This window comes from Lissotriton helveticus, chromosome 12 (assembly GCF_964261635.1).
Source record: "Lissotriton helveticus chromosome 12, aLisHel1.1, whole genome shotgun sequence".
NCBI classification, from domain to species: domain Eukaryota; kingdom Metazoa; phylum Chordata; class Amphibia; order Caudata; family Salamandridae; genus Lissotriton; species Lissotriton helveticus.
This window is the reverse complement of record NC_136073.1, coordinates 868297962-868323510: the sequence shown is the minus strand read 5'-3', so window position 1 is coordinate 868323510 and position 25549 is coordinate 868297962. Positions and strand designations below refer to the sequence as shown.

General features: G+C 43.4%; 1 pseudogene across 1 annotated transcript; it reads left to right on the top strand.

The window, feature by feature from the left end:
- LOC144799574 (arrestin domain-containing protein 2-like) lies at nucleotides 1–24289 on the top strand (annotated as a pseudogene). The gene is made up of 8 exons (XR_013603841.1): nucleotides 1–359; nucleotides 2343–2409; nucleotides 9647–9792; nucleotides 12230–12326; nucleotides 14236–14492; nucleotides 19568–19730; nucleotides 21727–21878; nucleotides 23305–24289. The product of XR_013603841.1 is annotated as an arrestin domain-containing protein 2-like (transcript).
- Nucleotides 24290–25549: the final 1260 nt, after the last annotated feature.

Sequence of the window (25549 nt, the reverse complement as noted above, 5' to 3'; positions counted from 1 at the left end):
AAGGCAAAGTTCACTTCTCGTCCCAGCTTAGCCGCTGTTCACAAACCTCTCGGAAAGTCTATCTTCTGTCCTAAACTCGTTAGCTCCTGGGGGCAGAGATGATTTTCTGCAAGGTGCGGAGGTTCCGTCTGATCCTGGACAACTCAGGAACGAGTCCCGGCCCGTCTTCACCGGCGGGGACACCGTGACTGGCCGGGTGCGCCTGGAGCTGGTGGCCGAGGCCAAGGTCAGGTCCATCAGGCTGAAGGTGACGGGTCGGGTCCGGGTTGTGCTGAGCGAAGATATAGGCTATAACACCAGGCGCATCGAAACTTCCCTGAGGCAGTACCGTATCTACCAAGAGACGCTACTCCAACCAGGTGAGAGGAGGCCACGCCCCCTAGCGTGGTTCATGGCACAACTGGAGGGCAGTTGTATTGTATTGTAATTGTATTTATATAGCGCTTACTACCGCCGACGAGGCGTCAAGGCGCTTTTCAACAAGTAGCACGCTACAGTGGCTAATGACTGCAATTTACCAGTCAGACTTTTGGTGAAAGTGTCTTGTCCATCTGCCCCAGTCTATCTGTTTCCCTGTCGCGTGAGCCATAATTCTGTCCCTTTTAGAATACAGACCACCTCACCCCCAAGTTATTACAGACATTGTGTCTAGTCCTGGCCTTCTGTTCAGGGCCTAATGAATTCTGGGTGTTGTAGTCTTGATTCGATTTTCTTGAATTAATTCGTAGGGATGTGTGTAACTCGCGTAATTACCTCAAAATTACATGTAGCAGGAAGAATCAGCATTTACATCTATTTCCTGAGTGCAACATGCACCCTTGTGTCAGACGGTGAATTTTGCACTAAGAAACTAGCGCTAAACATCACGCCGGCATAATTAAAATGACTCCCAATGCACCCAAAATCATTGATTTGTAGGTGACAACTTCAGTACTGGAAGCAGCGTCCCTAACGACCTGTAGTGAGGTGGTCACCCTATAAATGTGTTCCTCTCTCTGCCAACTCCTTGTACTTACTTCGAGAGCGGCCAGCTTTCCATAAGCCCTTTGAGGGCACCACTGCCCCAAACACCCTTTATACACAAGGGGCCCTCACAAGACATTTACTTGGGGCTGTCGTTCTTTTTTGTGCATACTTCTAAATCTGGCACCAAGTCTCTTTAAATATTTAAATCGGAGCAGCTACTGGGGTCGCCAAGTGTAAACATTTTGATATTAAAATATGAAAGGTAGGCCACTTTGGGGCTAGCCCTGGTGGTAGGACCTTGGCGCTCACTTCCTACATTGGGACAGATTAGGGTAGAGAGACCTTGGAAGGATATGATTTTCCCAAGATCACTGGCCTAGTTACTGCTTCACCCTGCTGGTGCACCCTCTTTCTGTCATAGTGCCTCTGTTTTCCAGACTCTGCTTGCCACCATGTGAGTCTCTGAGTGCCTCCCCTGAGGTCCCAGGGGTTTTAGAGGTGTCCCCAGGGGATCGATTGGCCTTTAAGAATGCTGCCGCGATTCTGCTCCTGTGCTGCAGATTTCTAGCGCGGGTGCGGTCATGATGGCCCCCAGCCGTCATCAGCACACGAGCACTGTAGTGCATGACGGATGGGGGCCGTCATCAGCATGCAAGGGGTTAAAAGACTAAAATCAAAAGATACATTTTTTTTACCAGGTCCGAGCTGGTTTGTATAGCCGACTCGTGCTCCATTGTGGTCAGCCTCAAATTGCACCTAGGTCCTGGTGTGACATGACCATTGACTATCATTGGCACTTTGAGCTTCTTAGCGCTATTCCTACTTAAAAATGCAGACATAGAAATCTTTGGTTCTAATATTGGGTTTTTGTCACTTTGGTGTCATTTTGTTTATAAAATGTTACCCTAGTTTTCCAATTCATTTCGAGACTTCTTTGGAAATTGTTTTGCATTTTGACTTAATTCCTGTTTGGTACTGCCTAATTACTATACCCACTGCCTCTACGTTTGGCCTATCTTCTCTGTGCCACGGCTTCAATTAGTGATTTTGAGGGTTCACTCTGACAAGGGTTGTGATTGTTCCTTGAGGTGGGTAGCCACCACCCCAAAATAGTCAACCAATCTCCTGGAGTAGTGTTGACCATTGAGTGGGAAACAGAGGAGGGATGTTGTTCTAGTGTGGGTTCACCGCCTCGGTTTCGGTGTCTCTATCCTGGTGGGTGTCTTTCTCGCGGCCTGTTGATCGGGGTCTCCCTGCCTTTCAGCAATTTGAGGAAAATAAAAGCATCTGAGCTCAGAAGAGCAAGCACAAGACAGGGAATGTGGCATAACCTCAGGGCACAAACACTTCAGTGTCTTTGTTTTTTTCTTCCTCAGATGTTTTGGATTTTAAAGTTTTGCAACCAGGAGAATATGAATTTCCATTCAGTTTCCAGATGCCAACGTAAGTTACAGTAACTGAAAAGAAATATCTGTGGGCGTGAGGGGGGTGGAGGAGAAATTGGGTCTACCAGGGAAATTGAACTAAAGCTATGTCAACTTTATTCTCTAGATTTCAGCTTGCATCTGGTTCCTCGTTACAGTGAAAGTTTGCCAGGCCTGGGGAAAGATTAATTAGCCAAGAGTTGTGCCAAATGAATTGCCCAGTGTGCATTCAGATGTCTCCCGTGCTCTGTAATCTATACATGCACATAGGTTTACATGGTTTAATATTTCACTCAGGAAAATGAGGAATGGGTTTGATTAACTAAGCAGCCATGAGCATAAAACCTGGTTGGGAGTCTGAGCAGGACTGGGGGTTTCCCCCCTTACACCTTTAACAGGGAGTCAGCTCTTGGGAGAACTTTATTGATAACCCATCTTAGAACGTTTGATAGATGCTGTCAATCATATAGAAGGAGAGATATTACGTGTAAGGCCTCCAAGAGCTGCAGAAAAGGAATTCGTTGGACTTTGTAAAGACGATGCAAATAAAATAAGTTTTTGGGCTCATACCCTTTAGAGCTGACTTATGAAGGTTTGTCCAGAAAACAAACCCGATTGGAAATTGGGGTTTACACTGCAAATTTTATGAGCTACTTTTAATGACTTGTGACTAATGTTCCCAAAGGTGATCTATTAGAAATGGAGTTTAATTAGCCATTTTGGAAATCAATACAGGTAAATGCACTTAATCGAGTACTATAGGGAGTGATCAGAATTTATAGAAGACAACTCTAGTCTTTCTGCAGCTTTTGTCAAACTAAATAGCACATATTTTGGCATTTAAGAGAAATTTAAATTTTATATTTGTACAAGATGGGAAAATCTGACAGCAGATTGTCTGACATGGACTTAATTGTATGTCCAAAAATATAACATTTTGGGAATGACAGATCTAATAATAAAAATATAGAATTTTAAAACCAAAAAAATACTGAAATTCATCAGTTATACGTCATTCACATTTAAAAAAATTGCAACGCTGTAGATTTCAGTTGTCATCAGTGATGTAATATGTGAGGTCCTAAGCAGTACATCATAGTGATGCAAGCGGGCCAGGCCATGCACCCTAGCAACTGGGGGTCGCCAACCCCACAGACGAGCGGCCACGCAGCCACAATTCCCCTACCCCACTTTTTGTTACTTTTTTTTATTACTAATGTACACAGGTCGCAGAACTCCATAATAATAATTTTTTTTAATGTGCCCCCCCCCCCCTTTAGAGGGTCCTTCAGGGACCTCCGCAGAATGGCCCTTATATAGATTAGTATTTTATTGTTCAAGGCTCAGGAGCTGAGACCCTGAGCCCTGTTATGGCGGCCATAACATTTTTCTACATGTTGAGGCTACCAATCACATCGCTCAGTCCAATGGGTGTCCCAATCAGAAAAACACTCTTCCTACAGAAACTCTGAATCACGTATAGTAGTGCCACTGTGTAATCAATCCATCCATCCATCCATCCATCCATCCACCCATCCACCCACCCATCCACCCACCCATCCATCCATCCACCCACCCACCTCTAATAGCATGCAGACTTGTCTGAATGCTTTTGATACTTTCATGGGAGACTTAGATCTTGGGGTCAATTTTACTAAATCTTTTGCCATGATGTGCGGTTTAAAGAATGTAAAAACCCGCAATTTTAAGGTAAGGGATTGTAGCATTGAGAAAGTTGATAACTTCAATTATCTAGGTAACCTATTTAATAAAAAACTGAATTGGGAACCTTTGTTGTCAAACCGAGTCCAAAAGGTTTCACAGTTAAGTGAGGCTCTCTTTCGCTTTGCCAGTAAGTTAGGACAACGACGCATTTCTGAAATGATATCTTTGTACCAAGCCAAATGCGTTTCTGCTATAACATATGGAGCTGGTGTTTGGGGGTCACAGAATTGTGACAAAATACAGATTGTGGAGAACAAATTTTTAAAACGTTTATTGTGCGTTCCTTCGGGTACTTCAAACTCTTTCTGTCATGGTGAGGTTGGAATTGAATTTGTCCGTGACACTATTCATGTTGCACCCTTAGTACTATGGTTTAAAGTTTGGCAATCTGATGATTTGAAATTGACGAAAGATATTCTTACAGACTGTCTTAAACTTGAGCATTTTGGGGAAATTCCTTGGCTCCGTTATGTCAGAGATACCTTTGATAAAATCGGATTAGACATTATGTTTAAAGATCCTGATATTTTGAATAAGGATTCTAAGAGAATCATAAAAAAAGCATATAGCCAAAAAATGGGATCCCTGAAATTGAATGAACAGGTACTACGTGTTCAGGGAAGATTAGTGCGCCCATTCTATTTAACATACATCCTGAATACGCAAGGGCATTTCTATATCACTAGGTTTCGTCTTGGAACCTTACACTTCCTTTTTGCTTTTCCAAAGCAGGGGGGATGGAAAATGACATTACCTTGTTGTCCCTGTAATTATAAGGTGTCACAGAACACCTTGCACCTTATTTTATTTTGTACCTTGTACAAGGATCCAAGAAACTCCTTCATTAGACCATTATTATTATCCTTTGGAACGCCTTATTACAAAGAAGCTTATGAATATTTGTTATCATTGTCAACGGAAAAAATCTGTAATGCTGTATTAAGTTTTATTAGATCGGCTCTTGCAATCAGAAACCGATATTGATCTATCTTGTGTAAATCAGAATTTTGTAATAATCTATTATGATTTTTTAAAGTAATGTATTGTGATTTACTGTTGATTTTTTCTCAAATATGTTGCATACTTTTATGATTTCCTTTGAGAAATCGAAATAAAGTTATTTGAACCGAACCGAACCGTGTAATCAATCCATCCATCCATCCATCCACCCATCCATCCACCCATCCACCCACCCATCCACCCACCCACCCATCCACCCACCCATCCACCCACCCATCCATCCACCCACCCACCCATCCATCCACCCATCCACCCATCCACCTATCCATCCACCCATCCATCTAGATATTTTGAATACAGCAATGCAAAAATTCCCAGGTGGTGTTAAAGTATGCTACATTCAGTGAAGTCTTAAAAGATTATTTAAATTAGCAAATGAGAAGTGACCCCCTGAAGACATGTAGAAAGCCGTGCACAGTTTGCAGCTGACTAAACCCGGATGAAAAATAATATGCTAGAGCTGATCATTTTAGTAATTTACTCCATGCTTTTACCCCTGCAGGCTGTTTTAGAAAAACATGTCATCAAGACTTAATCACAAATCGTGTAGCCAAGGTATGCAATAAATGTGTTATTCTGTGCCACGGTGCCCCAAAGAGCTGAATGTGCACCTTCGAAATAAATGCTGTGTTATGTTATGATATGCTATGTTACGTTATATTATAACCTCAAGGGTTAATACTTTTTTATGAAAACTAAAAGTGTAGGCTTTCCCCTCTCACACCTACTTCCATAAAGGCAACTTTAGCTGCTCTTAATGCACTGACACACACCAGGTACAACTATTACACAGAGGAATAGACAACCTGTAATCTGTATTTTATCAATTTACTGCCAATGTTTCTTAAATCACTGTTGGAAACTGCAGATGTGGCACCAAAAATTGGGCAACTAGAATCTGAAATGCAAATAGGGCTCCCTTGTCAAAAACCATGCAGGTGGGAAACCTTACATAAACATAGAAGGTAACACATGCCTGAAATATATAGAAGTGCACCAATGTATGGCTGGAAAGACTCAGTACTCCAGCAGTGGCGGCCGCAAGCTGGGGAAACGGTGAGTCAGCGCAGTGGAAGACGGCGGGGGGAATAAAAAAATAAAAAAACTTACCTGCATTCTGGCATCGTGGCATTCTTCAGACGATGTTCGTACAGTGTCCCACAGTCCCCTGCGCCACTTGACACGCTACTCTCATGCTGGTATTACTCAGCATGAGAGAAGCGTTGGGATTGGGTGGAGCGGGCTGGTTCCACGCTCCAGCAGGGACTGGGAGCCTGTGCTCCTGAGCCTGCCGATATCTCCAAGCAATAGCCCGGTGCTCTCCTAGTGCGCATGTTGGTTTGGCCAGCCGTCTTTGGGAATTTCGCATAACAAGTGATATTTGAAATGCAGAAAATTACATAAAATGATGTTTGCATGATTAAACATTTGCACAGACCTACTCCATTCCAATCCTTCTAGGTACATGTGTGTTCTGTAAGTCTTCACCTCTGGGATGGAACTAATGGAACGGTGAACTGTGCCGTCCCTCTATAAGGGAACCCCCGACTCCCGTACCTAAAGCCAAGTCTCTGGGGATCTTTTAGATCAGGAGGAATAATTTAAAATGCAGGTTAGTGCATGTGTTCAGGGCCGGCTTTAGGGCAGTGCGACTGGTGCGGCCACACTGGGTGCTGACCTGTGGAGGGGGTGCCGCTCTATGGGTTGGGTGCTGTGTTTAGCAAAAAATTATGATTGGAGAGATGAGGGGCACTTATGCCCGGTCGTAGTGAGAGATTCCGAGGAGGCGTTCATGTGGGGTTGGGGGCACCAAAAATGATTCTCGCACCGGGTGCCACCAGCGCTAAAACTGGTCCTGCATATGTTCCCTTCAAGATGGCCGCCTGCAGCGCCTGTATATGAATGAGTCAGTTTACTCACTAGCAGTTCTACATCAGCTGCGGTACATTCGGGTTAGGCTAACCAGCAACTGCCGGAAGTCTACTCATGTTTTGGTGGTTCTGAGACTTCTGCACTGATCTGCGGCATGCACGGGGATTCTCCAGCCCCTTCTCCTCTTTGTAAATTCTGGCAGGTTTTATCTGCCAGAATGTAGCCAAGGAAGGTGTTTTTTTTGCACTTATTATTCATCAGGTGTGATCAAATCTGCAAAACTCATAATTCCAATATGTGCAGTAATAAGACTTATCATACGTATTGCAGACTGCTGGTCCACTTGCAACGAGAGCCAAAGAGTGTCTTATGGGCATAAAAGTTTGGACCTCTTTATTCTTCTGCCTACAAAGTGTGGCGGCTGGCACCAATTGGGGACAGGGGTGGAAAGTGAGGGCGTGTATAAAAATAGAAAAAAAAACTACCTGCTTGGTGCGTCTCTCCTCCACGGCCCTCGTCTTCTCTCTCGGCCAGAACAGAAAGGAGGAAGCACCAGGCTCCCCTAAGCCAATCACAACGCTGCAATGCAGCATTGTGATTAGTCTGAGCCCAGTGTTTCGGTGCTCAGACAGGAAGTGGGAGACTGGGCATGTTCTCCATGCAGGCTGTAATGCAGCCTGGGTGGAGAACATGCAAAGTGCGCATGAATATTTGGCCGGCCCAAGATGGCCGGCCAAACATTCATGCGCACTTGGAGTGGGCAAACCACTCCTCCCCCTGCTCCTGTGTGAGCCCCACCCGCCCTCAAAACTTCTGCAGCAGGAGAACATAAAATGATAACATTGAGTTATTATCATTTCATGTTTCCTTTATTTCACTGCTGTTGCGTCGCAGTGGGGCGACGCTCTTCCGCCTTAGCTGAGGAGCCGCCATTACCTACAAAGCTCTTTTCCTTGTCTCTGGGCGTGGAGAACCAGCATCCTCCTTGCCTCCTGCATGTTAAAAGTAGCCACACCAAAGCTCTCTCTTTCCACCAGCACGCCTCTTTTTGTTTGGAAAAAGGGATCCAATTTGTCATTTAGAAAAGAATTAGGAACTTTTTTCTTTTGTTAAATTTTCCATTTTTCTGCGAATGCTCTTTCAGGCAGCCAATAGCTACCCTTCTCTGCAAAGCACCAAAATCCCTTTTGGGGAGCTGTGCACCATATTACAGTGCCATAGGATATAATTAAACCTGGGCGAAGCACTACGCTACGCTCGCTACGCTCGCGGAGTTTGCGAAGTTTTCGCAACTTCGCACTACGCGAGCTGCACGTAGCACAGTGCGAACATGTGTAGTGCAGCGTAGCGTAGTGCAGCGGTCATTTTTTGCTTGTTCGCGGTCCTGAACGTCATGTTCGCGACCGCGAGCAAGCAAAATGACATCCCGGCGAGATTCTCAACGCGAGGAGGTCAGGTTTCTCATTGTGAGTGGTTGCGCATGCTCGCGACCGCTCTCAATGAGAAACTACCTGTTCGCGTTGAGAAAGCTGCCGCTCGAGTAATAATCTACTCGAGCAGCAGAAAACTACAGCTCGCACTGTGCAAGATGCCGTTTTCAATGCTTGCACTGTGCCGGATGCTTGTCCGCACTGTGCAATCATTGAAAACGCATCTTGCACAGTGCGAACATGCTACTACGCAGCTCGCGTAGTGCTACGTGAAGTTCGCGTAGCTTCGCGTAGCCCTACTTCACGAACTACGCCCACCCTTAGATATATAATTAGGGCTCCCGGTTTTATGGTATTTTTTTTTTTACATTTCTGTCTGTATTTATCCATATTTATTTTTGCTCCATTTTATCTGTATTTATCCATATTTATTTAGTGTTTTGGGTAAAAATGAAGTTGTAAAACTATACATTTCCATATTTATTTAACTGATCGACACGCACTCATACCTTGATGCATGTCGTGTTTTAGCTATTTAAGCTGCCAACTAATACATGAAAACACATCCACTAGTAAATATTAGCGTTATACCACAAATGTATGGTAACATATGCTGCTGTTATTTAACCCGTTAAGTGCTGCCGTCGGCCGTTGAACGTTCGGAGCACTACCTGGCTAGTGCTGCACACGTTCAACGGCTGACACAGCCCCGCCCATTCTTTAAAACAGCTGCACTGCCGCGAAAAAAACAGGCGGGGTTAACGGGTTAAATAAATGTCATCCTGTTTTTTTCATTTCCCATGCTATCCAGCTGTTCGGCTGTTGGGCTATAATCTATGAAAGAGAGCACGGAGGTTCACTTAAAGAAGCACCATTTTCTGTATTTATCCACTTTAAAAAATAAATGCAGACAGAAAACACATTGTTTTCTGTCTGCATTTATCTGTAAAAATCCATAAAAATTGAAAACAGGGAGCCTTAGATATAATGCACTTGTAATATGGCGGGCGGGATAACCATCACGTTTGTGACAGAGTATCCCATACTCCAAGATCTAAAGCAGGGCCTTAGTAAATACAATTAAATACTACTGAAATTTCTCATGGCTTGTTTTGAAAAAAAGTCATACGGATTAGCGTTAGACTATTATGTTAGGACAGAAATGCTTGTCCCGTTTCTCACATGTTTCTGCATTCTTTTCTTCCCTAGGAACCTGGCCAGCTCCTTCCAAGGTAGCTATGGGAGTATTCGGTACTGGATGGAAGCCAAGTTGCACCGGCCTTGGGCCCTGCAAGAACTCCAAGATCAATTTTAAAATTATAGAAACTGTTGATGTCAACAAACCGTGCCTACTGGTGAATCTTCGAGGGCCAAATCGTACATGGGTGATTAACCCGTTGGCTGCTGCCGTCGGCCATTGGCCGACGGCAGCACTACCTCACTGGTGCTGCCGTCGGCCAATGGCCGACGCGACCGCACCCGTTTTTTAAAATGACCGCACTGCCGCAAAAAAGCGTAAGCAGCCAACGGGTTAAACAGGAATACATTTTACTAGCACTGTCTCCCATTAGACAGACCAGACACACACCAAATATCAGTCTATAGGAATTTAATTTTTTCCTGCGATAATAGTCAGAATAACAAAATCGTTTTTTTGCCGAACACAAACTCTGGATGGCCACTCCTACTTTTTGAATTAGACCCACGTGAAGCTCACACCACATTAAAAAAAAAATTAAACCAGGGCCCATAAAACGCCATTTTGGGATACTGCTGTATTTCAGAATATCAAGCACAAAAATATTGAGGTACGAAAATATCATAGAATATTGAAGACTAAAATATCGGGAAGGTACCGTAACCCGGTATTTGTAAAGCGCAAACAATCACCACTAAGGGTCTCAAGGCGCTGGGGGCCGTCGGGGAGATTAAGTGAGCTATTGCCCAGAGTCACAAGGTGCTGGGCTGAGCTGCTGCCGGGAATCGAACCGTGAGGCCCGTGCTCTGGAGTTAGCTGCCCTGGCCGCTGCGCCACACCTCTCCCTACATTATAGGTAAGTACAGAAATCCAGGTGTTCTACTACTCTCAGGCCCTTGGGTCTTCTGCGACCACTGGACACCTTATAGATGATTATACATTCTACAAAATCCATATAATAGATACAGATTTTCTATTCTCAACTCCACAATATATATCAACTACCTTGACTGTAGATATACCTATCGGCAAAGTCGATATTTGCGGAATAAAGTATGGTAATCTATATTTGTGTGAATTTATAATATTTTTGCAGTAAACATTCTGGCACCGAACACTTTTGTAGCGCAATGTTTAAGACTCAATATTCTGAGTGCCTAAATCAGGAAACATCATTATGGGGGTGTCATATCATACCCAGACAATCCCATATTAAGGGATCTTGTCCCTTGCACTGTTGATATATTTCCTTATTTGGGCATTTGTTGGCAAACAACAATGTTGCTTAGTGGAATGTGATGAACCCCAATATTTTGTGGGTTCAAATGATGGTTCAGAGTCCACTCATATTGCATCAATCCAATGTGCCCAAGATTGGTGCTGAAATGGTTCTTGGCCATTCCCCAAGATCAACTGGAAGCAAGACGAAGAGCTGATTTAGACACCGGAGAATGGATATTACCCCGTCAGGGCGATGGAGAAAAATACACCGTTGTCCGGACAGAATACCCATCCTCCGACTCTAGAGATTTCCACTGGTCCCGCAGACGTCTCATACAATGGCATGAACTGCCATCACATCGGGTTCCTGTCAGTGTCTTACCCCGTTGGCTGCTTCCGCGATTTCGCGTTAGTGCGGCCGTTTTAAAAACCGGACGGGGCCGCGTCGGTCATTGGCCGACGGCAGCACCAGCGAGGTAGCGCTGCCGTCGGCCAATGGCAGACGGCAGCATGGAAGGGGTTAAAAGAGAGTATGTGACGTTGGGGCCTGAGCTGCCAACTTTGGAACAGGGGACCAAGTTACCAAGTTTGGGTCTCGGCATTGGCTCTTCATCCTGTGATTCGGGGCAAATGACTTAATCTCCCCATGCCTAAAAAAATTAATGTATTCTTCAGTAATGTAGCGGGTGCTCATGAAAAGTGCTGCAAAGCCTTCGGGTTGAGTTCAAACTATATCAAACTGCAAAAATATAGAAAGTTTGACGGGCGGCTCCGTCAACACAACGGTACTCTCCATCAAACGTGTGACCTGTTTTGTTTTATATTTAATATCAAAATCCAGGCAGGATTTTGTTTTTGAAATGTTTTTTTTTTTTTAAATGACCCCGCACCATCGGAATTGTCTCCCATAGTGTGTGGGGCATTTTACAATTTGCAGTGCTCCGTACGGATGTAACGGGCAGTGAAAACTGGCCATTTGACTGCCAAGTTAGGTTGGCGGTCAAATGGCCAAGCCTCCGATTGCTCTTACTCTGTCGGAGGTGTGTATCAGTGGCAGAGACGGAGTGGTCTCCATTGTGGACATACTGAAGTTCCGTCCGACTCTAAATGAAGCGACAGAGTTCTCGCTCTACCAAAATCTAAATCGAGGCCTAAATATTCAGCACCAGCCATAGGGCAAAGCAAATGCAGCCACCAAAGTTTTCTACTTACTGTGGATACTACTACTATTAGAATGTTTTAGATTACTACTGGTGTACTATGAATATATTTACATTCATTAAATAGCTTTAGCCATCTTTAGACTAATGTATTCGGCTGATGTGTTTGTGACCCTTACGGCATTGTACAACGCTTATCCTCTTCCTCTGCAGAAACCGCGACACAATGGCAGGACCACAAAGTCCATGTGTTGCTGCAGTGGAGAGCTTTCTGTGTCTGCTAGGATTGACCGTGAAGGCTACGTCCCAGGTACCGTGACACGCATACATCATGCATCCGCAGTCCCGCTGCTAACGAAAAGAGTTTACTGGTATATCTCAAAGTCCATGTGGCTGCCTTTATAGGTTTTTAGCTATCCTTTCCAATATGAAAAAATCTTTAGTGAGAAGGATTTTTGAAGGGCAAAAGGCCTTTTTGTGTGTGGAATATAACACACAATATTCTGGTGTCTGTCAATAGCGACAGGATAGCTGGTAAGCAAGAGCTCTACAGATACAACTAGTATGATATGTCATGTTATGTCGTGTTAAGTTATGTAAGATGTGTTTAGTTAGGTTAAAATTTGGTATGTTGTGGGTGGACACATTGCAAAGTATCTACTAAACTGATGCTAAAAAACGGTGGTGCATTGCATTGTTAAAAACTATTATCATTATAATGTTTGTTTATTCACATTTTTATCTATGCAAAAATTGTTCAAATTGTTTTCTACAACCTAAAAGCAAAATATTTTGACATGACATAGTAATGTAATATAAGATACTACGCAAACTTTAAAAACAAATAGGGTTAGTTATAGAAAAACAACTCGTGAAATTTCATCTTAAGGCTTGTTCCTATTGTACAAGCCGTAAGTACTTGTAATTAATTGTAATGTTAAATTATTTGTTTTAAGATTCCACCCCCATGTTAGTCTCAGCCCATCACGCACCTGATGGAATCGCAATGCGCTGCCTATGTTTTTATTAATGCTTGCTCAAAATACAAAATCACACACATTCCTCCTACCAGCTATTGGATATTCTGAAATATTTGTAGCTGCGTTATCAGTAAGCCTGGGCGGAGTTCTGAAAGTGGTGGAGCGTGCTTAGTAATGACTGTTCGCGTTGATTTTCAGTGCCGGGTGTTTTTCCAGAGCTGGAAAAATAATGCGAACGGCATCATGCGTAGCACAGTAGAGCGCTGCTTCTTTTGTGCCACTCAAATACATTTTCTAACTGAGCGGCAACTTTCTCAATGCAAACAGAATGTTTCTCAACGAGAGTGGTTACGACCACACGCATTGAGAAATATGACTGCCCGCGTTGAGAAACCTCACCGGGCGGTGGATTTTTATCGTTCACGATCGCCATCTTGGCATTGGGGAGCACGAGTGAGCAAAAATCTTGCCGAGGGGTGTATTTTCCTGACTCCCGCTTGCCAACTTGATGTTGGGGAGCGTGCGCAAGGAAAAAAAACTCTGCTAAGCGGATCGGAGTTTTTCAGAACTCCGCGTGCTCCGCAGAGTGTGGAAAACCCTGCAAACTCCGTGAGCAGAGCGCAGTTCACCGCCCGGGCTTAGTTATCAAACGGATCATTAAGACAACCGCTGTTCATGCCTCCTGCCGTCGATTGCTAAAAACAAAACCTGCATACCGGAAAGACCTTGATAGAGTTTTTTTTTAATGAAATAGGGAGGGCAATGACAGACTTGGATTTGATAGAAAACAGTTCCTTATCTGCAAATATAGTAACAATTTAAGAAGAAGTGATCATTAAAGTTGGTAAGAGTAACTTGAATGTAAAAAAAATCTAAACGTACAAAAAATGGGGTGCACATGAGTTCTCCACTTGAGACAACGTAATGCCCCGCGATGTTGTGGATTCGATGTAAACACCCACAATGTGCTTGATCGTGTTGTTAACATTCAATGATATTATGTTCTATTAAGTTATGTTATGAGATCTTAGATCAGTCTGCATTCATTCACACAGAGTGTACGAGGCCAATGAGTCCCTAAATCAAGGTGTTTTTTTGTATAACATATCTTCTTTAGGTCGCATGGCCTTATTAGTGAAGTACATCACAAGAGTCAACATTCCACCTTACGTAAAGCACTATATGTAGACCTGCACAGCTGCTAACGCTCAGTAACACGTTTCCACTCTTTTGGTCTAGGTGACATTATCCACATCGTCGCCAACATCGATAACCTCACTTCCAAGGTGGCTCGGCCCAAAGTGTCCCTTATACAGATACAGAACTTCCATACCTCTAGGTTTTATGGCAGTAAAAGAACAGTGGTGGCAAGCATGAAGTGTGAACGTGTGGCCCCTGGAACGAGTGGGACGTGGCACTGGAGCGGCCTTCAAGTGCCGCCACTCACTCCGTCAATTGATCATTTGTTGAGCATCAATTTGAAGTACATACTAAGGGTAAGACTTGGACAAGCTATCCTACATAGAGGAATGGAGGGTTGCGGGGGAATGGAAATACACCATTAATACCCTTTATATTTCCCAGAAGCATTTGAATCTGATATTCCCGGGTCCTCGTATTATTCCTCATTACGGGAGAAATAACCTGTGATCCCTGTTTTTTTGCTGTGGTGATATTGGCTCATCGATATCCCCAGCCCTTAACTCCGTAAATCTCTAAACACGGTCAAGCGAATGGATTTATAATGTAAGAGCATTATTTGTGCTGCGGCAGGGTCCACTGCCCAGTGAGTGCAGTGGAGGCCTTCACCTCCGCCCGCCTCATGGAAGACCACCCAGCGCTTGGCAAGGATCATTTCAGCAAAAGTGCTCACACAGCAGAAGGCACTTTCTTCAAAATTACAATGCCAGCTCGCCAATATGTCGTAGCCGCTGTTTGGCTTTTTGTATTATAAAATCAAACCCCTGAAGAGGGTTTTGTTTTTGCATTATTACAAAATATTAAAATCCCAGACGCTCAAGACGTTTTCTCCATGCATACTATTGCGACTAATAATTTTTCTTCAGTCTGGGTGCACTTGCTTACTTGGCAGACCAATGGAAAAAGAACAATTGACGGACGGAATTATGAACAATGGCAAACATTCACCCCCAGTACAGAGATCTTGGCCTAAATCCATTGTTTGTTTGTTCACCATGCCAAACAATGTTGGACCTAGCCATATGCAAATCAGTCTTGACCCTACTGCCCTTGGAATTAGTCGGTTATTGAGGACACATATTCTCAAATACATTTTCAAATGGTCTTTGGAGGTGTAAGAATTATCCAGATATCTGTGGCTATGGGATTTTTCTCCAATAATTCTAGAGTCAAAGTACCCAAACATTTTGTTGGTTACACTTTTGCCGGGTCTTTGAGGCCAACAGCAGGGGAGACCTTTTCTGCTACGCTACTGCGCACAATAATAATTAAAAACAAACTTCTTGCTGCAATGACTCCCTGAGCCAGACATTTCCGCAAGTGTAAGATGTGTTATTGGCCAATGTTGGAGCCAAGAAGCAAGCACTTTACTTGTGGCGGCTCCTCCACAATGGCGGAGGAGCATCGCCCCACTGGCACAGAGCCAGCTGCTGAAAAAGAAATTTATATTTTACTAGCTTACCCGTCGCGCGTTGCTGCGATCTCCGAAGAAAGGAAATTCAAGGAAACTCGTCGTGATAACATTCAATTTACATTGTGTCATTTTTATTGAAACTTATTCATTTTAATATGGAAAACAATTCAAAGTGTCGTTTTAATTCTATTTATTTATTCGAGTGCTTGTGGATACACGATTTGTTGTTTTTCCGTCTGGTGCGTACATCAGTATTCGAAAGATTATGAGGGCCCTGGGGGGCAGATATTTTTTAAAAATGTATGCCAGAAACCTTCGCGGGAGTGTACTCAACAACTTCCCAAAGTTTCCTGGCGATCGGATGAATGGTGTTTTAATTCTATTTAGTTATTGGAGTGCTTGTGGACACACGATTTGTTGTTTTTCCGTCTGGTGCGTACATCAGTATTCGAAAGATTATGAGGGTCCTGGGGGGCCGATATTTCAAAAAAGTTTATGGCAGAAACCTTCGCGGGAGTATACTCAACAACTTCCCAAAGTTTCATGGCGATCGGATGAATGGTGTTTTAATTCTATTTATTTATTGGAGTGCTTGTGGATACACAATTTGTTGTTTTCCCGTCTGGTGCGTACATCAGTATTCGAAAGATTATGAGGGCCCTGGGGGGCAGATATTTAAAAACAAATTATAGCAGAAACCTTCGCGGGAGTGTACTCAACAACTTCCCAAAGTTTCATGGCGATCGGATGAATGGTGTTTTAATTCTATTTATTTATTCGAGTGCTGGTGGATACACGATTTGTTGTTTTTCCGTCTGGTGCGTACATCAGTATTCGAAAGATTATGAGGGCCCTGGGGGGCCGATATTTCAAAATATTTTATGGCAGAAACCTTCGCGGGAGTATACTCAACAACTTTCCAAAGTTTCATGGCGATCGGATGAATGGTGTAGTAATGCATAAAGGACAGACAGACAGACAGACATACATTCGTTTTTATTTATATAGATTATTGTTTTCTTTTTCCGCTGCTGGCTGAGCCAGCGAGTGTACCGAGGGGCAAGCCCTGGGAGGGAGGAGGAATGGAGTGGTATGTGCACTTTTAAGTGTGCAATGCACGTCTGGTTGGCTGGCCGTCTTAGGCAGGCCATACAGACATGCGCAGTTTCTCCAACCCAGCTGTATTTAACAGCCAGGTTCTAGAAACAGCAGCGAATGTTAAACCATCCTCCTCAGGCCAATCCCCATGCTGCTCTCATGCTTGGTAATAGCATGAGAGCAGCGTAGGGGTTGCACAGGGCGTCTGTGATGCTGCTCCAGTGTCTACTGGGACTAGGAAGCAGGGGAACACCAAGGCGCAAGGCTTCTGGTAAGTCTTATTTTTCTTTATTATTAACCCCCCACGCGGTCCCCCTCCTGTGCTCCCCCCTGCGCCCCCTCCACCCGCCACACAACTTTTTGTTTGTGTCGGCCGCCACTGCACTTTCCTCGGTACAAGGAACCACGTAACAAATAGAGCAATAGGTCAGATGAGTGACACAGAGATGCAACCAATTGCTGCCTTCCAACCAGTGCCCACCTTTTCCTGTCTTGCCCAGTGCAGACAACCTGCAAAGCTCCAGAGGCCATGCCGGGCCCCCTGCAACATTAGTCTGTTGCTCTCCTTGGTCAAACATGCAAAGTCTGGCAAGCGGCCATCTTGTGACTGCGGCACAAGTTAGACCAAAGGGGGTGATGGACCCCCTTTGATGGACGGAGTGTTGAACATTGCAAGCACTCACCGCCAGTCAACTGATCTGGGTTTAATCCATCATCATTCTTTAGCTCACTCCGCCACCCCAGTTCAGACATGGCCATATGCAAATCAGTCTGACCCTGTGCCTCATGGGAACAGTCCAGCCCGAACTGCCAAGCCATGTCTTCCCTGGACCGGAAACAAGCATCCTGGGACCGGTTTTGGATTCATAATCCTCATCAGCCAGGCTATCTTGAATCCAGTGGCCAAGTGAGCAAGGGACTCACGTCTAAGCATACCCTGTCACGATGGACGGAGCGTTTGAGCAAATCAAACACTCACCCCCAGTCAACTGATCTGGGTTTAATCCATCACCATTCTTTAGCTCACTCAGCCACCCCAGTTCAGACATGGCCATATGCAAATCAGTCTGACCCTGTGCCTCATGGGAACAGTCCAGCCCGAACTGCCAAGCCATGTCTTCCCTGGACCGGAAACAAGCATCCTGGGACCGGTTTCGGATTCATAATCCTCATCAGCCAGGCTATCTTGAATCCAGTGGCCAAGTGAGCAAGGGACTCACGTCTGAGCATATACCCTGCCACACTTAGGGCGAACAAAGCGATACAAATGGGATGATGGACGGAGCGTTTGAGCAAATCAAACACTCACCCCCAGTCAACTGATCTGGGTTTAATCCATCACCATTCTTTAGCCCACTCAGCCACCCCAGCTCAGACATGGCCATATGCAAATCAGTCTGACCCTGTGCCTCATGGGAACAGTTAGAACAGACAGAAAACTTTCCAAAAAGCAAAGCCAGGTGAATTAATCAAGCAAGTTATAGTGTTTTCCAGAGACACAACGTTCCTTCACACTGTAAATATAGCAAGCAAACACAGAGGTGTGCGGTCCGAAAAGCTAAAAAAATATATATGTCCGATTTTTAAACGCCTATAAATAAGATCATACATAACAGTTGGAGGTGTCAACATAAGATGAGGACATGGGCGGAGCTCGGCTCATAGCCGCGCTCGCTATTTTAGGCTTGGTGGCCACGCTGGGATCCAGGCCTGTACAGGTATTGTCAGGGATTGGCTCCTGATTGCACACATAAAGTTATGAGTCACATAACTACAACAGTAGTTTTAGAATTTATGGAGGAGAAGTGTTTCTGGTATCAGATGAAGCGATACAGTTGGTAGTGAAGAAAACTAGGGGATACCTAGAAAAGTGGCGTCGATAATTTAACGATGTTCGTATCTTTCAAACGTAGCAATGTGTAGGTAGAACGAGTGCGAGTAACTTCTCATTTCATAACCGTAGAGTAAGAAGTGTGAGGGGAGTCTGAAGTTGAGGGATAAAAATGTGATGATGATGCGTGTGGGTAGTAGAACACACAAAAAATTATGGGATGACTAGTAGAAAATAAAGCATTGTGGTTGAAAAGTGAGATGGTTGGAACCAATACGCTTGTCTGTGGCGGAGGGCCCTTTGTTGAGAGTAGGGGTGGGCGGAATTTGCGTAGTCGCGATACACAAAGCTCCACCAAACGGTAAAAAGTCTCTGCGAGCACGCAAAAGTTGAGCGAACACTCGCGATGCTTTTTTTCCTGTTCGCGAATGCTGCTGCGTGCTTGGGGAGAAATATCTTGTGAACATGCATTTTGAAAGCGCGAACAAGCAAAAAACTTCTGAGAAGCCACGTATCGCGGAATTTTTGGCAATTCCGCGTTCTCCGCGAAATGCGAAATTACCCAAATTCCGCAAGCAGAACGTAATTTACCGACCAGGCCTCGTTGAGAGTTCATAGACTGTGTTGGTAACCAAAAAGATTTAGCTATTACATTGCAGTAAAAATATGTGAATAGAATGGAGTGTTCGTGTGTGGTATCGAGAATATATATCAGATGGGGGATATTTTGGGAGGTCTCCTTAAGGAAATGGTTCACCTTTGCAAGGTGTATTGGGAATGCCAACTACTCTCCCCTCCAGACCAGGTTTTACAAATACATCTTAGGTAACGGTTCGAGGAACCTCTTTCATTTTGAGTCTTTTCAGAATTTTAAATGAGAATATTTTTGGTTAAAATCCTACTTTAACCATGTTAAACATTTTCTGCAGGTCAGTTCAGAATTGGAAATAAATGTTATATTCATTGCATTAGAATCATCTAATTTTTATTAACAATTGTGTTTCCTCGCTTGCGTACACCCTGGGAAGGTTCGAGTTGTGCTACAGTGTCTGGTGTGGGCAGAATTTGAGTTGCCCCTTGTCATTGGCACAGTCCATTTGGGTCCAGTCATGAGCCGAACATCCAGCGTTGGCAGTCAGGACAGCGCCAATTTGGACTCCAAACATGTGGCCGGCCCTGAACAGTCAGAGGGTGAGTATCACCTCCATGGCTTCTGTCGTCAGTGACCCGGAGTTTTATAAAAAAATCTGTACATAATAATTTTGCACAATATTTATGATACAATTTCTATGTCAGATGATTTTTCTGTAGACAATATTCTGATATTAGAAAGAGGTGCACCGAAAAAAATGAATTTAGTCCATAGTAATTGCTTCAAAAACTTTCTTTATTTTAAATAACAAAAAACAGCCAACGTGTTTCGTTCCCAAAATGAAACTGTGGAACTTCATCAGGGCTTAATAAGGTAAAGTTCTAATGTGCCATGAGGATACACGTTAAAAGTACATTTTTGCCTCTTGATTGCGGTATGTTTCAATTTTACAGCTTTGACACCTTGATAAGTGTGAGGAGTCTCCTTCCGTGGAACTGTAGGATTATGAAAAAGTTTTGAAGAAGTTTCACAGTTTAATTTTGGGAACGAAACGCGTTGGTTGTTTTTTCCGATTTAAAATAAAGAACATTTTTGAAGAAATCACTATGGACTCCATTCATTTTTTTCGGTGCACCTCCTTCTGTTCAGCAAAAATCGCAATCTGTACTCAGTGACACTGAAGGGTGACAAGTGCTGGAGGAGTTGTGCATGACTCTCAAAGACGTATTTGAAGCAGTAAAGTGGGGTGCTATCCAATAAGTGAGTCACTCTGTTTCGCTTTGGTGTTCAATATTCTTGTAGTAAATCATGCACCATCATCAGCAAGAGCGTTATCCTGGTTCGTGACATCAAAACACTGGATTGATTGCTACTCACGACACCATAAACAAGAGCGTAATTGTTGTCAATGACATACTCAACCACAGCTTGATCTGTCCCTATGACATCATGGGAAGTAGTTTCATAACTGTAGCATCATGAACAATGCCTTGACTGTTGCCAATGATGTAATGAACCAAGCCTTGATCTTTCCTTATGACATCATCAGGAGGAGTTTCCTCATTGTAGCATCCTGAACAATGCCTTGACTGTTGCCAATGATGTAATGAACCAAGCCTAGATCTTTCCTTATGACATCATCAGGAGTAGTTTCATCACTGTAACATCACAAACAGTGTCTTGATTGTTTTCAATGATTAATTGACCCAAGCCTAGATCTTTCCTTATGACATCATCAGGAGTAGTTTCATCACTGTAACATCAGAAACAGTGTCTTGATTGTTTTCAATGATTAATTGACCCAAGCCTAGATCTTTCCTTATGACATAATCGGGAGGAGTTTCCTCATTGTAGGATCATAAACAGTGCCTTGACTGTTGCCAATGATGTAATGAACCAAGCCTAGATCTTTCCTTATGACATCATCAGGAGTAGTTTCATCACTGTAACATCACAAACAGTGTCTTAATTGTTTTCAATGATTAATTGACCCAAGCCTAGATCTTTCCTTATGACATCATCAGGAGTAGTTTCATCACTGTAACATCAGAAACAGTGTCTTGATTGTTTTCAATGATTAATTGACCCAAGCCTAGATCTTTCCTTATGACATAATCGGGAGGAGTTTCCTCATTGTAGGATCATAAACAGTGCCTTGATTGTTGTTCATGGTCTCCTTAACCGCGGCGGCAATTCTGCTGTGGTGCGGCGCTTCAGCGCAGTGGGCGGGGCTGCGTCGGCCAACGAACGTATGCAGCACTACGAAGGTAGTACGCGTGATGGCCGTTGGCCGACAGAAGCATGCAAGGGGTTAAAAAGGCATTGTGTTACTTCTGTCTTTTATAGCCATAACAAAAAAGCAGAGACAAATGCTACACTATATTTAGTTATAGACAACTTCTATTTTAGGAATTGCCATGTCCAATCCAGGGCTTCTCTGGGTGCTCCACAACCGAATAAATAGATTGTGTTCCTTAAGACGATAGTTGGCTAGAGGTGTGTGTCATAGGTTTTCAAATAGTTTACATGTGCCCGATGAATGTAGTACGCAAGAAGACTTGGTACAACCAATTGACCTTTTCTGCTTCTTTCTAGAATGTTCCGCAAACTCAGTGAATGTGTCGGATGACAGCAGTGAGCACAGCATGTCCCTTCTGCTCCCGGACAGCACCCATCCTCCCCTGGAGGGGACAGGCTGAGCCTGCATCAAGGAAATCAGAAACCGGGCATTATTCCTGTAGCGTAAGGTGACCGCGTACCCCAACATTTACAATTTGACGCCCAAACAGTCTCCTAAAACCCTGTTCTTGCAAGGCATCCAGCATTGTAGACCTGAATCATTGCAGTGACAACAAAGTGACCGAAATAGTTCTTTCCCAGTCCTGCAACTCCAGCAATCAAGAGGCATTCTGGGAAGGCCCCTTGTTTGCTGATGTCTGGTTGGGTTTTGAGACCTACAATGACATCATTCACTGGATGGCCCCTTTAAATGCTGCAAATTAAACAGTTGACTCTTTGCCATGAGGTATGAAAGGTCTAGGTGGTTGGTGGATATTTGTGCTGAGAATTATGTTACTATTACAACTATGTATAAAATAATTTGCTGTCACCAATGAGTTCCAAAGGGGTCATTCAATTTTACTTAAACCTCTTGTTAAATATTCCACCCGGTTTTGTAGAATATAAACAACTATTTTTTGGGGGTGTTCTTTGCATTTCTTGTATGCTGTGAGACCAGAAACATATGTGGCAAAAACAAAAGATTGCTCAGCCGAATAATCATGCTCCAAAACGAAAACCACCCACTAGCATGGAAACAACTTCTTCTAGATTGGTGTTCTCACTTTTTGTAATAATTAATCAAGTATATATTTAGAATATGTACCACTGACTAACTGAGGTGACAATCAATTTATATATGTCAACACGTTTTGGCTCCTCATCACATTTTTTGGAGCCTTAATCAGGGTGGCAAAAAGTGAATAACAAGCCTTGGGCTGGGTAAATGGTGAATAAAATTACATTCTGACTTTGTGAAGGCAGTGGCCACACCAGACAACCAGTGGCGCATATTCTAAACAGTTACCATGCTTAATAAGGATGGTGTGCTTGTCTAGTACACATCAGTGTCAAATCCAAAAATGAAACCCAAGTTCATTGTTACCCAAAACAGGCAAACTAAGATTGAAACAGGACGATATCCCCTTAAAAGAAAAGGCTAAAAGTCGCTGCAATTTTAGATGTAAGACTGAATTACATAAAAAAATTCTTGAGGGCTTACTTCCTGAGTCGGTGAAGAGGCCTTCACTCCCAAAGCATTTTTTTCTAAAAAAAACAATGAAAAATTTAACAACAGGAACGTGAGTGTTTTGCAACGGAGCTGTATTGATGTAACTACTTTTTCTTAGCAACTTTTTTGTTACCTTCTTGACAAAAGATTCTTTTTGTGGCGTGAGGGAAGGCGGGACTGCTCCACAATAGAACATTGTTGCAAAAAATAGTAGCCAGTGTAATATTCAGGGTGCTGTATGTCTTGTTCCCTTTTATATTTGAGGAAGGATAAAAACTTTTCGTTGGATAAATAATACTTTGAATAGTAAAGGAAAAATCGTGAAATTACGTATTCATGATGGACAACAGAGCGTTCACGAATTCTTTCTTATATCTCCACAGGCACGCCCAAATAAAATGACCTGTATAAGACCTGCTCTGCGATTGGCTGAAGACATTAGGACTCAAAGGTATTGAACAGCGGAATAAAAAATAAAAATAAAAAGTTGGGGGGTTTTAATACTTGAGTTTCTATTTCTCTGCTGGAGGAGGCTACTGACGGTAAGACGGACATACAGTGTGCCCCCCTTCTTTTTGTGGGGTCTCCAGGGGATCAAAAGAACAGGATCATCTACATCACCGCACCAGTTCAGCGGTTGAACTGGGGTGGACTTTTGGTCTCAAATTCCTTGGTTCCATTGCTTCATGGAGTGGACAGTCCGCCATATTTAAATGGGGGGCACTTTGTGGAAAGCAGCCCACCTTGCCCCCCAAGTCCCTCCGTAAGGGCAAATCTGGGTTCGATGAGGCATCCATGATCGAAGGGGACAGATTGAGAACATCTTCTCGCCGGTCTCTGCAATGAATCAGAAGGAATCTAAATAGGGGACCAGCTTTGAAACTTGCCAGGACTACGGTACCCGAGTGCCCCAGAGACCAGGACTTCCTGTCGTGCTTACCATGAGAATCCTGAACATGCGCAGAAGCCATTGATTAGAGGCATAATCTCAGAAACCTCTCATTGAAGGTCATCCTGAAATATTGCATGTGCTTATTGGTATATAGCTCCAAGTGTGCAATGGTGTTATGGAAGCCCTGCCCACCAACTAAGGCTCTCGCTCATCACTGATTCAAGCAACTTGCTTCCAGAACCAGCAGTCACGAGGAATATAACTGTAAAAAGTACACTTTTTACTGTACAATAGCACTCCCTGTTGCTTCAGGCCCTCCTACACAAAACTCTTATGTTCTAGCGATCGCACACCTAAAATTAAGCTGGACCGCTACATTTATGAATAATTCACCAAGTCTCAACAGAGTTGATGGGCTGCATCCAACATTAAAAACCTATGCAAACAGTTGTCAAAATCATGGTCCAGCACTCCCATCCTGATGAAGGCCTGAAATATCAGGGAAAAGGCTGAAACGCTTTGACCACAATATCTATTACTGATAAAAGCACTGAAATACATTTCCCATAAAGTACTGGATTCGCTTATGCATGAAACGTGTTGTACATAGATACAAAAAGCACATTTTAAAGCATAACATTTCTGTGACATCCTGCAATTGACGTGTTCTGTGGTGGACTCACGACCCAAAGTCATAGAGCCAGGATCAGGCCGATTTGCATCAGTTAATGAATCAAAGAAATGGAAAAGATGAGTCCATCTTTCTTCTTCTTGACCTAAGTTCTTATTAACGTCTCTTTATGTTATTGTCCGTTAGGCTCACTTGTTGACTTGGGCAACTGTCCAGCTTTCTCAATCATGATGAATAAAGATGCTTTTCTTCAGATACTACCCAGTGGTTCCAGATGTTCATTTACACTTATGATCACTTAATTTCCTCAGGAGTAAATTCTTCCTCTCGAAGGCATTGTTCCTGCTCGCAGCATTGCCGGGTCAATGGTTAGGGCTCCCCGGTTTTATGGTATTTCGTTTTTTTACTTTTCCATTTTTATTTATCCATATTTATTTTTTGCTAATTTTATTTGTAGTTATCCATATTTATTTGATGTTTTATGAAAAAATGTAAACTGAAACTGGTATATTTCCACATGTAGTTACCCAATAGGTGACTACTGATGCTTGAATGACTGTCGGGTTTCACAGATATGAACACCTGCAGAAGATAAATCAAGGGGATGTAGCCTAACGGCTAGAGCAATCGACCTCCAATCTGGAGAACCGGGTTCGAGTCTCGGCAAAGACACTCAACATCCTGTGATTCTGGGCAAATCAATTAATCTCCCTGTGCCTAATAAAAATGAATGTGTCCTTCTGTAAGCAACTGGTGCTCATGTAAAGCGTTCTGGCACCTGATACTTTTGGATCAAGTTCGCGCTATATAAAAACTTTGAAAATGAAAAAATATCCACCTATATGAAAATATGCAAATTTCAGTATAAACCTTGTGCACATCTACTGCTGTTTATGCAGCTTTACTAAACTTCCTTTCTTTTTTAACCCCCTTACCTATCAATAGCGGTGGGCAGAATTTGCAAAATTGACTTTCGCAAATTATCTCAAAATTGCGCAAAATCTCCGCGAGCATGCAGAACTTTCGTGAAGATGCAGAGATTGCTTTTCCCACCCGTTCGCGATGTGTTTTTGCGTGCTCGCGGGGTAATTTAGCCCTAACTTTC